The sequence below is a fragment of the Carettochelys insculpta genome, chromosome 1 (genome assembly GCF_033958435.1).
Source record: "Carettochelys insculpta isolate YL-2023 chromosome 1, ASM3395843v1, whole genome shotgun sequence".
Classification (NCBI taxonomy): Eukaryota; Metazoa; Chordata; order Testudines; family Carettochelyidae; genus Carettochelys; species Carettochelys insculpta.
This window is the reverse complement of record NC_134137.1, coordinates 293,429,022-293,440,350: the sequence shown is the minus strand read 5'-3', so window position 1 is coordinate 293,440,350 and position 11,329 is coordinate 293,429,022.

Sequence of the window (11,329 nt, the reverse complement as noted above, 5' to 3'; positions counted from 1 at the left end):
GAAGGTTTGTGGGAAGGCATTGGATGACCAGCAGCAGTCATGCAATTTAGCTTGTGTGCTCACTGGAAAGGGGACAGACTACCTGCTCCATGAATGTGGAACCTGAGCTCTAAACCCTACCTCCAAACCAGGCCTTGAGAGTTGGGCTGAAAGCACCACTGAGCTTACCAAACTCAGAGGAATAGAACTAGTGGAATCTTATTTGGGGGATAAAACAATATGCTGCATTTATTGTGGAGGGAGAATTCATTTACTATCCCTAGTCTCTAAAATTATCCATTAAACATACACACACTTATACATACAGTTCTACAGAGGGGATATAATTACCAGCCTCAGTTGCTCATGCTATTCTATTGACTAGATGGTGTAGACATGAGGAGAGCCAGGTCATGTCAGTGCAAACAGATGCTCCTGGAGGATGACTGTGGAACTGAAAGGCCCAGTTCTGTAGTTTTGCAGATGTGTTTTAGTCTGTAAATCTTATCCTGCCCCACTTCTGCAGGGCACTGTATAATCATAAGTCATCAGTTCTCTTTAGGATGAGGCTTTTGTGCCTCTTAGGTGGGTTCTTCGGGGCTTACTTGCATTGTTCTTTGGCCATCAGAGTGGTGCTAACATGTGGTCACCCACACAGGCTGGCTTGGACCATAGAGGGATCTTTTTGATCCAGGTGGGAATTAATTTTGTTGGTACCCATTTATAATCCACTGGAAACCTGACTGCCTCCCTTAGCAGAGAACAAAAGAACTTTTCTGAAAACTGGTTATGGCTGAAGAAAGAAACATTAGATCTCAAAGGAATCTGGTGCCTGTGAGACTTCAGACAATTTTGAGCAACATTTGGAAATGCACATTAAATGGAAATCCTCGGTGTGTGAGCTGCCTACCCGTGGATAAAAAGGGGAACTTTCCATCATGCATCATTTGTTATCACAACGCATTGATCCATGGGCTAAAACAGTTTCAAAAGGCTAGAAAAATAAACATGTCCAAAGAATATAGACAAAATTCTGATGAGATTCTAAATAGAGAGAAGTCCTGTTATAGACTAAGAGATATTTTGGAGCATAAGCTTTTGTGGGCAAGCGGGTCTTTGCCCACAAAAGTTTATGCTCCAAAATGTCTTTTAGTCTATATGGTGCCACAGGACTTCTTGTTGTTGTGGAAGATAGAGTAACTTGGCTACCTTTCTGATACAAATAGAGATGAGCAGCCAGTGTTATCTAATGGAAGTGTCCATATTTTCAATAAGAGGAGGTTATTCCTAATATTGTACATTGCATAACATAGCACAATGACTTCAATGGACTTTGTGTTAAGTCAGTGGTATGTTTTCATTGGAACCCACTGAAGCATAGAGTTTATACTAGTTCACTTTGAAAGGCAGTTTTATGGATAATTGGTAACAAAAGACAAGGGTTCTCTGAGTGTACAGTTAGTGTTTTAGATTAAGGGTCTTACTTTCACTGCCCCAGGGACCAGTTGTACCAGTTAAATTCTAAGAAAGGCTTTATTAGAGAAAAAGAGCAGAAGGGAAGAACCACAAATAACAGAGCCTAAAAACTGTCTTTCTTCAGTAGTTACCCTAACTTCTGACTCTGAATAGCTCCTAGGGAGGACTAGACCTCAAAACTCTAGGGATTGTTTACGGGTTTATGGATTTTTCACCTGGAGGTCATTGGTTCAAAGTCCACCCACCTTAGGGTTGACATACTGCTGGCTTATTGGTGGCCTGTGTGCAATTCATTTAACAGACTTTCAGTCCTTGTCTCAGTGGTTGACTGCCACAGTGTAACTTCTCCCCATCCCCACAACTGACAAGGCAATTACCACTCTAGCTGGCACACACAGGAGAGAAGACAAAAAATTGAATGCACAAGAAGCCTGATCCACCTGCTTCACCTTACACTGTAGAGTAAGCCATTTCAGACTTGGAACACTCTGGAAAGACAGTCTGGGTAATGTATGTTACCACTGTCCCTGCTCTACTTGATTTGTGGATAAACTGGGGACATCAATCTTACAGATACCAGCCAGGCCCCATTCAGACCAGCCAGAAATTCATCAGCACGAAGAAGGTCTAGACTGAACTATTGCCCTGTTATTTGCTCATTGCTGTGTTTTAGGAACGTGTTGTATTCCAGAGCTAAACAGCTGTAGTTGTGATCCCTGTCAGGCAGTACAATAGCCCTTTGTAAAATACTTGTCTTCTAAAGTGGGCTATAATACTGTTTTGACATTACACTGCTATAGTGGTAAATGTGCTCAGGACTGGCTCTTGCTGTCCTTACTCCTATAAGTGATCATGGACTTATCTCAGTAGCTCAATTTATGCTCACCAAGACCTCCTCACATCTATCGTTGGCCGTAAGGGTTTCCAAGCCAAGACTTAAAAAGAGCATTATTTGCAGTGTCAGGATTTAAGGGACATTCTGCAAACAAGTTTTTAGGCAAATTTCTGGCTAATCACATCTTCCTTTAGCCCCAGTTGATGAGAGGTCTTTTCTCATGTCAGATTATTACCTGGCTGCATTAATTTGTTTCCTGGATGTGATTATTCTTCTGGGTGGGGTGGCTATCATTAAAGAGGTATAAGTTAATATATCCTAAGTTATGCAGAAAGGTGGACTAGATGATTTGTAGCAGTCTCTACAGGCTTTAAAAATGCCAGGGCTGCTGGGGCACCTAAAGTTTCAGTATTAGGTATTTTTGATATAATTTGAATGGTTCCCTAAATAACTACATCTACCCTCAATTCTCACCCTTTTGTATAATTTGAATTAACTTACTCTAATCATGCAACTTGGAGGTTTGTGTCTTTTCCTTGGCAGAATGACCATCTTTGCAAACTAAGACAATGTATTGTGCCATTGTCTTTACCATGGTATGTCCTATATTTAAACTGTGTACTGCAATGAGGCATTTATACAGCACAGCAGGTAAATATTTTCTTTATGGTAGTGCCCTGACCACTCGGAATTCTGTACTTTCTGGTCAACGTAACATAATTCAGTGTACCTGGTATGTGTGAGACTGTGCTAGCAAAACCAAAATTATTGGGAAAGACAATCAACTTCTGTCAGCAAGTAGACTTCTGCACCACCTGTCTTTTAAGGATGTCATCACAGTGCCATAGGCTGGCAGGTGACCAGGGCTTCACTGTAATGGAACTGAAGATGGCAATTGCTTCTGGAATCTAATGCTTCCTTCCTGATGCTTAAAATCTATTGAAGACCCTTTCCACCCCACAACCATTGTCTTGAACTCTAAAAATCACTGGGGTCCTTTGTAATAGTACCCCTTTGTTTTAGATTTTTAGAACGTGCTTTTTTTTCTTATGTCTGTTTTGTGCTACTTTCTAACTCAGCTTTTCAGAATATGTAGCACCTCCTCTGGGAATATAGACAGAATTCTAACAGTCATTTTTATTACTCTTATACAGAAGTGAAATTATTGTTTTAGGGATTGATTTGTTTTTGTGGCTGGAGAGTGTCTTTAGGGACTGCCCCAAATAAGTAGAGTCCAGCAAATACATGGACATCCACTTTATATTTGTGGGTGTCCACATCCTCAGATATGGATGCAAATATCCACAGCTCATTTTTGTGGATACGGACATGTGTTTTGTACGTAGGGCCTTGCAAATTTGCAGATATCTGCAGGTATCTACATCCATGAATCATTTTTGCAGCTGCGGGTGCAGATACCAGTTTTGTATCCACACATGGCTGTTCGTAAAAGGCGTGTTTCTTAACCTTTTTTTTTTTAATAAAAGTACCCCTTTTTAAAAAAAAGTACCCCCAGACTTCTCTCACACACCTCTCTGGGTTCATGTACCACCAGTTGAGAAACATGGTCCTAAGGTTATCTGAGGTTTTGAAACAAGTACCATTCAACTTTTCCAGACTACTGCACTCTTTTCAAGAGTGAGATTTGTTTTGTCTACCACCAAGTCACACCTCACTTAAAAACTACATACAGAAATATCACAGAAGATCATTAGACTGTGTCTACATGAGCATTCCTCTTTCGAAAGAGGCATGCAAATAAAGGAAATCAAAAATGCAAATAAAGCATAGATTTACCTTTCTTTTGAAAGAGCTTTCAAAAGACCCCCCCTTTTTTTTTTTGCAAGAAGGGTTCTTTTGAAGATGGGGATTATTTTTGAAAGAGTCACGTCCACACTGCTTTTCTTCTTTTGAAAGGAGAATATGCAAATAAGGAGCCAGATATGTAAATATGTGCCTCATTTGCATTTTTGATTTCCTTCATTTGCATGCTTCTTTCAAAAGAGGAATGCTGGTGTCGACATAGCCTTACTGAAAACTTGCTGACTTTTTCCATCTTATTATCAAATGACCTGGAACAGAAATATTGTACTTATATTTCAGTACCCCTTTAAAATATACATATAAGTACCCCCAGGTTTGTCTTGCAAAACCCCTGAAGGTTATGCATACCACATGAGAAACATGATCCTAAAGTAATCTGAGTTCTTGAAACAAGTGCCATTCAATCTTTCCAGATTACTGTGTGCTTTTCAGGAGTTGGATTTGTTTTCCATACCCCCAAGTTACATCTTCTCTTTTCTAGGGTGCAACACTACTCCCTTTCTCCTTCCAGAGCATCTAACCAGCCCTGCTGGCATAGTGCCTGTCTCTCATACCAATTCCCATCCATTCCTTTCCCACTTGCCTACTGTGGGGATCATTTGACAGGCAGTCCTTGAGCTCCCATGCTGTTGGATCTAATTCTGTGCTAATACACCAATGCATGGGGAATCCTTACTCCTGTCTGTTCCTCTGCCTGGGCACATTAGAACTAATCACAATTTTGCTGTCAGAGTGCAGGTTGGGGAAGTGGAATTATTGCTGCTTTATTCTGTGATCTTGGGTGCCTTCCTCCCTCCACTTTCCCTCCTTTCTTTTCCGCGTGAAGCTGGTCTTTAATTCCCAAATGCAAGAACTAAAATTGTCCTGACTGTTGCAAGGTGTTACACAGTTCAGTGATCATTCTGCCATTAATGTACTTAGAAGAACAAAATCCAAGTAACACCAATGTACCTTTGCCCCAGTGTCTCTGCATTGTTTACAGCTATTAATGTAAGAGTGCGCTGCTTCTAGCTTTGAGCCTGTATATAGACAAACACCTGTCAAGGATGATTTAGGTATACTTGGTCCTGCCTCAGTGCACAGTGAGGATTAGATGACCTCTCAAATTGCCTTCCATCCCTACATTTCTATGATTTTTATACCATGTGAATTTTGATCTGCATATGATGCAAAAATTAATCTCATGATTTAAGATGAAGATTTGATCACAAATATTTTCAGTAAAAGTCACGGGCAGGTCCTATCCATGACTGTTACTAAAAATGCCCTGTCAGAGCGCTGCCAGGGGCTGTCTTCTACAAGCTGTTCTGGTGTCCCAGCTACTCCAGGCCTGTCCTGGAAAAAGTCCCAGAAAGTCATGGAACCGATCACCTCCATGACAGACTTGTGTCCTTACTCATGATAAACTGTACTGTTGTTTTCTGCCTTATCAGAAGCCATTCAGTAATAAATCATAAGGCTCTGTGCCCTTATGTTAGTTAGTACAAGCTGTTTTAATCCAATTTTACAAATACATAGTGGCCGTTTTCTTCAGTGTGGGATCCCAGCCCTGAGTTTAGAAGGTAACAAACATATTACTTGTATCAAAAGGACCAAACTGCCAGTATCGACTGTATTGTTTTAAAATCAATACATACTTGCAATTTAACTGTAAATGGCCGTGTCTACACGTGCCCCAAACTTCGAAATGGCCACGCAAATGCCCATTTCGAAGTTTACTAACGAAGCGCTGAAATGCATAATTCAGCGCTTCATTAGTATGTGGGCGGCAGCGGCGCTTCGAAATTGCCGCCGCTTGCCGCTGCGCGTCTCGTCCAGATGGGGCTCCTTTTCGAAAGGACCCCGCCTAGTTCGAAGTCCCCTTATTCCCATCAGCTCGTGGTAGGCGGGGTCCTTTCGAAAAGGAGCCCCGTCTGGACGAGACGCGCGGCAGCAAGCGGCGGCAATTTCGAAGCACCGCTGCCGCCCGCATGCTAATGAAGCGCTGAAAATGCATTTCAGCGCTTCATTAGTAAACTTCAAAATGGCCATTTGCGTGGCCATTTTGAAGTTTGGGGCACGTGTAGACGTAGCCAATGTTGTGCTTATTGAGAGGTTTGCTATTTATGAGACTTTGGTTTGGGTACAGACTGATTGCTAGGACATTACATTCCATATTCTTTAAGAAAATATGCTTATGATGTGGATTGATATCACTGAAATGTACTTTATGCAAGATGTCTTGATGTAAAAATCACATTGGCAAGGGAATGATAGACTGAATCATGAAAGCCCACAAAAGTTTATGCTCCAAAATATCTGTTAGTCTATAAGGTGCCACAGGACTTCTTGTTGTATTTCAGATGTGTTACTTGAGAACTAGCCTTTGGAAACAAAGATGAAAGTGGTAGACTGATAGCAAATGGCTAATGACTACTGTGACAAAGTCAGCCCTATGCCTGGGCCTCTGGCCTCTACTCAGTCCTTTTGGCCCACTCAAGGGCCCAGTTGCCTTTGCTGGGGCAGGGGGTGGTCTGGGGGGAACCCGGCCCAGGGACCCTATTAGCTGCTAGTGGGAGGAGCTGACTCCCTAAGCCCTTGGTGCAGCAGCTCTTCTCCCTGGGCCACTTCCCCAGACAATTCCCCCAGTACCTTCTTCAGGCTGCAGCTGTAATGAGTTCCCCTCTCAATCCAGTGCAGCGCCTCACTCTCACTCTGCAGTTCCTGGTGTTCCTGTTCTGCTCTTTCCCAACCTGCTTTCTCTCACTGCTTCTGGTCTCCCTGCCTCTCTCCCCACCCTTCCCACTATGAAGGGTTTTCAAAGGCCCCTTATTAGTCCAATCAGTCACTGGCGCCAGCTGGCCTCAGTTAGGCTGAGCCATCTCCCACCCAGCTGCCTGTGATTGTCCTGCAGGACCTTCTGTTTGTTTGGGCTCCCTCTGAGGGGCCCTCCACCCTGGCCTGGCCACACTGCAGAAGTGGATTGTGAAAGAGCATAGTCTTCTTGTGGATGCTTGAGACAGCCTATGAGTAATGGCTGCCATGACCCTGCAGAGAGAGGGGTCCAAATCAGCTGATACTGGACGCTCCCCTCCCTTTTTGGAATGCTAGTGTTTTTTCCCACTGGAAGACAAAGGGTTCCTATGTTACGTTAGAGCTATGTAAGGCAAGGAAGTGACATCAAGGTTCTCCTCTGCCTCACCACCCAAAGAGATGCTGAAAACCTCCTGGAAGCAAAAACTGATCTGTGGGGAGAAGAGTTGATCCCAAGCCAGAAGGGTGCCTACCCTGTGAGTCTCAAGCTGCATGCCAGTGCAGCTGCCTCTGGTGAAAATCTTAAAAAAAAAAAAAAATACTTTCTGTAATCTGCCTGTGACCATATCTAGGGTGAAGAGTTAATATTTGTCACCGATTTCTGTAGTCTTAACTTGAACATTTTGTTTCATTTGCTTAGTAATCTTCTTGGTGTTGTTTGCTGTCCCTTATATTCACCTAAACTCACCTTTGGTAGTTAATGAACATATTTCTTTTTATAATACAACTCAGTTTGTGTGATTTCTGACTGGAGGGGCAAGAAGCTGTGCATATTTTCCTCCATATTAAGGGAGGGGGTGAATTTTGTATAATTTTGGGTTTGTGCTGCAAGGGATTTGGGCACCTGAGTGTCAAGGAAAAATCTGAGCTTTCCCAGAGCTGGTCTCAGCATCTGTACCATTCTGCAGTTGGGTGTGGCCCTACCTGTATGTGGGCAGGTAGAAGCTTAACAGCCTGACTCAGCCAGACAAGTGTAAAGGGTGCCCAGGCAGGTTCAGTGTTACCTCAGTTGGCACCTCAAACAGGGCAAACTGTCACACCCAGGTCTCTAGGCTGAAGGAGGTTATATTAATCAAGTCATGTACTTCCTTCAAGGGAAAGGGGAAAACATTTAATGCATTGCAGTGTAATACCTTCTGCTGCAGGGATGCTCAAAGGCTGCGTCTACACGTGCACGCTACTTCGAAGTAGCGGCACCAACTTCGAAATAGCGCCCGTCACGTCTACACGCGTCGGGCGCTATTTCGAAGTTAACTTCGACGTTAGGCGGCGAGACGTCGAAGCCGCTAACCTCATGAGGAGATAGGAATAGCGCCCTACTTCGACGTTCAACGTCGAAGTAGGGACAGTGTAGACGATCCGCCTCTCGCAACGTCGAAATTGCTGGGTCCTCCATGGCGGCCATCAGCTGGGGGGTTGAGAGATGCTCTCTCTCCAGCCCCTGCGGGGCTCTATGGTCACTGTGGGCAGCAGCCCTTAGCCCAGGGCTTCTGGCTGCTTCTGCGGCAGCTGGGGATCTATGCTGCAGGCACAGGGTCTGCAACCAGTTGTCAGCTCTGTGTATCTTGTGTTGTTTAGTGCAACTGTGTCTGGGAGGGGCCCTTTAAGGGAGCGGCTGGCTGTTGAGTCCGCCCTGTGACCCTGTCTGCAGCTGTGCCTGACATCCCTATTTCGATGTGTGCTACTTTGACGTGTAGACGTTCCCTCGCTGCGCCTATTTCGATGTTGGGCTGAGCAACGTTGAAGCTGAACATCGACGTTGCCGGCCCTGGAGTACGTGTAGACGTTATTCATCGAAATAGACTATTTCGATGTCGCAACATCGAAATAAGCTATTTCGATGTTGGCTGCACGTGTAGACATAGCCAAAGTGTGGGACTGGCCCGCTTGAGGTGGCATGAAATTTCATAAGGGGGATGCAACGTGATCGGCTGCTGGGTCTCCGGCTCATCCAGCTCATTAAAAATGTTGACCTGTGTGACTGACTTTGTCTGTGTAGTCACATTTCTGAACCAATTCATAACATTTTTAGATTTATCTTCTTACACACTCTGAAAGGTTATTTATTTTTCTTCATATGAGCATAACTGAAATTTCCGTTGGTTTGGATTAGACAGGCTGGGGGCGGGGGATACTAATTGCAGGGCCGAGAAGTGGGGCCCGATGTAAAAAGTTTGCTCAGCTGTGCTCCAGTGGATAACCTGTGCCATACTGTTTCTTTTGCTTGATAATATCTTTGCTCAGATCCTCGGAGAAGTTAATATTAATGAAGCTGACAGCGTTTGTGGGGAAAGTCAGGACACATGGTTTTTTCCATGAATGTGCTGAATCGGAATAGGATGTTGACCAAGCTCAGTTTTCAACTTGAAAGTAAATAAAAAACAAAAAAGAAAAGGGCTACCTGATAGAATGCTAAATACGGTGGCAAGGCACCTCTTTTTCTCTTCCCCCCCTCCTCCCACCCCAGCAATGATGGGCCTGTGGTAGTTAGCTCCACTCAGGCAGAGATTTCCTTCCCCCTTCTGCTCTCCCTTGGTCACATTTCCAGGGCAGGCCTGAGGGTCAGCTTAAGGGGTGACCCTCCACCAAACAAACCAACGAACAAAAGGAAACAGTCTCAGAAACCAAAACCCTGGGGGTTGCCTTTTCCTGCCCCCCTTACTGGGGCAGAGCCTTGCTTTCTTGGTTGTCCTGAGGCATCAGATCTTCTCCTGGCACACACTCAGGTATGGTTGTCTTCAAACAGCAAATGACTCTGGAGCAGCTTATTTCCCTGCTGCCACTAGCCTGGCAGCAGGTCATCTCTCTCCCTCTCTCTCTCTCTCTTTCTCTCTCCCCCCCAACTCCCTTCCCCCCACCCAAGGATTTGCTTCCCCCCAAAGGAAAGGGGTTTAAGGCCTATGACAGCCCCTTAATAGGATTCAGGCATCCAGAATTGACCTGATGAGAACCCCTTCTCAGCTTGTAGGAAAAAGGGTCTTTAACATTCTAAGACTAATATATCCACCTGCCAGGGCCCTGTTGCAGCCCCCTAGCCTGACTGTCACCAAATAAAAAGTAAAGGAGAGGCACCAAATATGACATATGTTTCTAATTTGGAAGGCTGCACTCTCTGAGCAGAGTGCCATCTCTGTTGAAGATCATACTTCCTCTGGCCACAGGATGCTATGTACTCAAAGATCATTGGATCAGCACTATAATGAAGACGAAGTCAACTAATTGCTGTTCAGGTATTTTTTTATATGTGAAGAAGTTAAATGGACTGCTGTGCATGGCAAGAAGTGTCAGACACAACGTAGTATGATATAGTATATGTCTCTAAGCTCTCTTTCAAAAATACCAATTATCATAGAATCATAGAACACTAGGACCAGAAGGGGTCTCGAGAGGCCATCGAGTCCAGTCCCCTGCCCCGACGGCAGGACCGACCACTATCTACACCATCCCTGATAGACATCTATCTTATCTGTTCTTAAATATCTCCAGTGAGGGAGATTCCACAACCTCCCTTGGCAACTTATTCCAGTACTTGACCACCCTGACAGTTAGGAACTTTTTCCTAATGTCCAACCTAAACTTCCCTTGCTCCAGTTTAAGTCCATTGCCTCTTGTTCTCTCCTCAGAGGCCAAGAAGAACAAGTTTTCTCCCTCCTCCTTATGACACCCTTTAAGATATCTGAAAACCACTATCATGTCCCCCCCTCAATCTTCTTTTTTCCAAGCTAAACAAGCCCAATTCTTTCAGCCTTTCTTCATAAGTCATGTTCTCCAGACCTTTTATCATTCTAGTTGCTCTTCTCTGGACCTTCTCTAATTTCTCCACATCTTTCTTGAATTGGGGTGCCCAGAACTGGACACAATATTCCAGCTGAGGTCTAACCAGCGCAGAGTAGAGCAGTAGAATGATTTCTCGTGTCTTGTTCACAACACACCTGCTAATGCATCCCAGAATCGTGTTTGCTTTCTTCGCAACAGCATCACACTGTTGACTCATATTTAACTTGTGATCTGCTAGAACCCCTAGATCCCTTTCTGCTGTACTCCTTCCTAGACAGTCTTTTCCCACTCTGTAGCTGTGTCTACACGTGCACGCTACTTCGAAGTAGCGGCACTAACTTCGAAATAGCGCCCGTCGCGGCTACACGCATCGGGCGCTATTTCGAAGTTAACTTTGACGTTAGGCGGCGAGACGTCGAAGTCGCTAACCTCATGAGGGGATCGGAATAGCGCCCTACTTCGACGTTCAACGTTGAAGTAGGGACCGTGTAGACGATCCGCGTCCCGCAACGTCGAAATTGCCGGGTCCTCCATGGCGGCCATCAGCTGGGGGGTTGAGAGATGCTCTCTCTCCAGCCCCTGCGGGGCTCTATGGTCACCGTGGGCAGCAGCCCTTAGCCCAGGGCTTCTGGCTGCTTCTTCGGC